Source organism: Odontesthes bonariensis, chromosome 24, assembly GCF_027942865.1.
Source record: "Odontesthes bonariensis isolate fOdoBon6 chromosome 24, fOdoBon6.hap1, whole genome shotgun sequence".
Taxonomy (NCBI): Eukaryota; Metazoa; Chordata; class Actinopteri; order Atheriniformes; family Atherinopsidae; genus Odontesthes; species Odontesthes bonariensis.
This window is the reverse complement of record NC_134529.1, coordinates 3471228-3476117: the sequence shown is the minus strand read 5'-3', so window position 1 is coordinate 3476117 and position 4890 is coordinate 3471228.

The following is a 4890-nucleotide window of genomic DNA, read 5'->3' as shown; positions in this document are numbered from 1 at the left end:
AATAATGACACGAGGTTCACCTCTTCTTCTCTCTGCTGTGAAAACAAGAGAGCAAAGAGGGAAGTTTTCACGCTGATGAGCTTTATTTTGACCAAAAGTTTCACTGTAGAAGCTGATCATCTGGAAACGACTCCAAATAAATGAATAGGTGAAAAACCAAAGACAGTAAATGTTGTAAATAAAAGCAGGACTTATCCGTAGCACTCCAATTCTTACTGAAACTTTGTTATAAACAGCTTCCTTTGGTCCAGCTGTGACTGTTCATCCTCTCACTTTATTATTGTTATTATTTAATTGTGCTCTCTCTCAGGTTTTTGATAGATTTGATTGATAGATTTTTATTTTCGAACATGTATAAAAAATAAAATGTATAAAAGTATTTGTACATACAAAAGAAAGAAATTAAATTAGAAAATAAATTAAAAATGATAAATAATAATAATAAAATAAAATAATAATAAAAAATAATAAATTCAATCACATAAAGTGCTAATACAAAACAAAACACCACAATGAAGTACAATACTTTTTTTAGTTTCCCAACCCTTTTTAACTACTCTTCAGTTTGCAAATATCTTAACTACAGTAATCAATCAATCAATCAATCAATCTATTTATAAAGCACATTTTAAATAAACACAAAGGTTACCAAAGTGCTGTACATCAAAATAAACACAATAAATAATCGATCTTTATCTGTGAACGTCACAGTACTCTCAACATTTGGGTAAGAAATCCCCTTTTTGAAAACCAAGTTAAATGACTTACAGCACGAGTCTTTAAAAGAAAACACCAACCACAGAAGTTTCTTCACCTGATGGGAAAAGCATTGATAAAGACACACAGCAGGTTATGTAAACCTGGTTTTCAGTCACACGGAGCTGGTTTTTCCTGCAGAAGCTGCTGCCATCTAGTGCCAAAACTCCCACTCACACACTGAAATTCAGCCAGTCCAGCGCCTCGGTGACACTCTGGCAGCCCCTGATGGACACATGTGGGGTTGTTCTGCCTTCAGCCTTTCCCAGCAGTGTGTTTCTGTTACAGATATATTATATTATTATGTATTATTATACAGGCACGCTGCTCTGCAGAGGACAAGTATCTAATAATCACGAGTTTTTAAAAAGAAACTGTTAAATATCCAGCGATAATCTAAAAACAACATTGAATTAAGGGAAATTCAAATAAATCAAGATTATTTATCATGATTAAATCTATGCGCCGCATATAGCGCATATACCCACTTTTTGCGCCACAGCCTCTAAATGCATTGAGTTGCGGCCATTGATCAGCTGTTTGTGTTAACAGCAACTGGACAGGTTTACCCAATAAAGAGGCCGGTGAGTGTATAATGCATATATGTTATAAATGGCAGTGGTCCCAGCATTGAGCCCTGAGGCAGTCCTACACTAATTATAGGTCTAAATAACTTTTAACATTGTAGGATTCACTGTGTCACGAGCTTCATGTAAACCCAGAAAAAGGGCTGCAAAGTGTTGCTTTTTGTCCAATGATTCTATTAATTTATTCTTAGGCCAGAAATATACTTGCTGTTTGATCATGGATACACGTGTTTATCCCGGCTGCCTCTTTGTTTGGAGCATTTGAGCGCCTGCGCTTGCAAAGCTCATTTTGCGTAAAAAGGGGAAATTTCTGTTATTTTTAAACAAATTAACCCGGTAGCTAAAAAAATACCCAAAATAGGGGGATCACACTCCTCAGCCTCCCTGGTAAGGTCTATTCGGGGGTACTGGTGAGGAGGGTCCGACGGATAGTCGAATCTCGGATTCAGGAGGTGCAGTGTGGTTTTCGTCCTGGCCGTGGAACAGTGGACCAGCTCTATACCCTCCGCAGGATCGTGGAGGGTGCATGGGAGTTCGCCCAACCGGTCTACATGTGTTTTGTGGACTTGGAGAAGGCGTTCGACCGTGTCCCTCTGGGATTCTTGTGGGGGGTGCTCCGGGAGTATGGAGTGCCGGACTCCTTGATATGGGCTGTTCGGTCTCTGTATGACCGGTGTCAGAGTTTGGTCCGCATTGCCGGCAGTAAGTCGAACATGTTTCCTGTGAGGGTTGGACTCCGTCAGGGCTGCCCTTTGTCACCGATTCTGTTCATAATTTTTATGGACAGAATTTCTAGGCGTAGCAAGGGCGTTGAGGGGGTCCGGTTTGGCGACCTCAGAATCGGGTCTCTGCTTTTTGCGGACGATGCGATTCTGTTGGCGTCGTCGGGCCGTGACCTTCAGCTCTCACTGGAGCGGTTCGCAGCCGAGTGTGAAGCGGCTGGGATGAGAATCAGCACCTCCAAATCTGAGACCATGGTCCTCAGCCGGAAAAGGGTGGAATGCTCTCTCCGGGTCGGGAATGAGATCCTTCCCCAAGTGGAGGAGTTCAAGTATCTTGGGGTCTTGTTCACGAGTGAGGGACGAATGGAGCAGGAGATTGACAGACGGATCGGTGCGGCGCCTGCAGTGATGCGGGCTCTGCACCGGCCCGTCGTGGTGAAGAAGGAGCTGAGCCAGAAGGCCAAGCTCTCGATTTACCGGTCAATCTACAGGGGTTAGACAATGAAACTGAAACACCTTTCATTTTAGGCCCCATTTACACGATAGGAAGACGCAGATATTTTCCTGCGGTTTGGCCTCTCATTTACACCAAAACCCCGTTTTTCTCACAGAAAACGATTATTTCTAAAACCTCCGGCCAAAGTGGAGATTTCTGATAACGCCGGTTATGTGTTGCCGTGTCAACTGGGAGAAACGGCGTTTTAGGTTCTTAAACGCCACATTATGCGCCAGAAAATGCTTAACGTCATGCGAGCGCCTTATGTTTACAGTTTGTTTGGCTACTGATCAGGATTATCATGGATGATGTTAAAGTTCTACTGATTTTTATGGTTCTGCAAACGATTCTGGCCTTACTGCATTTGCAACAACTGCTCTACATGGAGGAGCAGAGGCGAAGGATTGCACAGAGGTCAGCTGCCAATGGGTTTGGCATAGTTATTATGGCGCTTGACGGCGTATTTATGCGGGTTGATGTAAATGACAAGTTTTTTGAAAACGATGTTGTGTGCACGATGTTATTATTGAAAACGGAGGGGGGGAAATAGTCGTTTCTCTAAAAACCCGGCTATGTGTAAATGTGCCCTGAGGTGTGTGAGGTTTCATGGCTAAATTGGACCAGCCTGGTGGCCAATCTTCATTAACTGCACATTGCACCAGTAAGAGCAGAGTGTGAAGGTTCAATTAGCAGGGTAAGAGCACAGTTTTGCTCAAAATATTGCAATGCACACAACATTATGGGTGACATACCAGAGTTCAAAAGAGGACAAATTGTTGGTGCACGTCTTGCTGGCGCATCTGTGACCAAGACAGCAAGTCTTTGTGATGTATCAAGAGCCACGGTATCCAGGGTAACGTCAGCATACCACCCAGACTGTTGCATGCCCAGAGTGAAGCATGGGGGGGGATCAGTGATGGTTTGGGCAGCCATATCATGGCATTCCCTCGGCCCAATACTTGTGCTAGATGGGCGCGTCACTGCCAAGGACTACCGAACTATTCTGGAGGACCATGTGCATCCAATGGTTCAAACATTGTATCCTGAAGGCGGTGCCGTGCATCAGGATGACAATGCACTGATACACACAGCAAGACTGGTGAAAGATTGGTTTGATGAACATGAAAGTGAAGTTGAACATCTCCCCATGGCCTGCACAGTCACCAGATCTAAATATTATTGAGCCACTTTGGGGTGTTTTGGAGGAGCGAGTCAGGAAACGTTTTCCTCCACCAGCATCACGTAGTGACCTGGCCACTATCCTGCAAGAAGAATGGCTTAAAATCCCTCTGACCACTGGGCAGGACTTGTATATGTCATTCCCAAGACGAATTGACGCTGTATTGGCCGCAAAAGGAGGCCCTACCCCCTACTGATAAATAATTGTGGTCTAAAACCAGGTGTTTCAGTTTCATTGTCTAACCCCTGTATGTTCCTACCCTCACCTATGGTCACGAGCTGTGGGTAGTGACCGAAAGAAAGAAAGAATCAGCCGGCCTGAAGCTGATTTCGCTTAAGCTATAAACTCTGTAAATATATAACTTTAGCAACATTTGAAACATTTTCAGGTGAGAAAGTAGTCGTTTAGATCCCCAACGTGTTGAAAATCTGACAAAATACCAGCTATTGGGGCGGTCGGTGGCGTAGTGGGTTAAGCAGGCGCCCCATGTACAGAGGCTACAGTCCTCGCTGCAGCTGGCCCCGGTTCGAGTCCCGCAACGAGCGTCCCTTTGCTGCATGTCTTCCCCCTCTCTCTGCCCCCTGCTTCCTGTCTCTCTCCAACTGTTCTATCATTAAAGGCATAAAAAAAAGCCCCCAAAAATATAAAAAAATAAAATACCGGCTATTTACAATTTTGTTCCCACGAATTCGGCGCTACTAAAGCTAGCCGCAGTGAGCAACACACTTCCGGTTATTTTCACAAAATAAAATACCCGTTGCCTTTTATCATAAGGAAAGCCATTACCATACAATTGGTGCTTTTGTTTTGAAAACAGGAAGTGAACCTACCCTCGTTGTAGCTAGCTTGAAACTGCCGTTTTGACAGGAAATGACGATCGGCGACGTCACGTTACGTTGCATCTTGGGTAGTTTGAGTATGAGTAGTAACCTCATGATGCATACCCAACATTTCGGAGAATCTAGTATGCATCTGGGAACTTACAAAAAGTTAAAGTTAGTAGGAGTAGTGGGAGTAGTAGGAGAAGTATGCGGTTTCGAACACAGCCTATGTTTCTCGGCTGGCCTGGGAACGCCCCGGGGTACCACCAGGAGAGCTGGAGGAAGTGGCCGGGGACAGGGACGCCTGGGTTTCTCTGCTAAAGCTGCT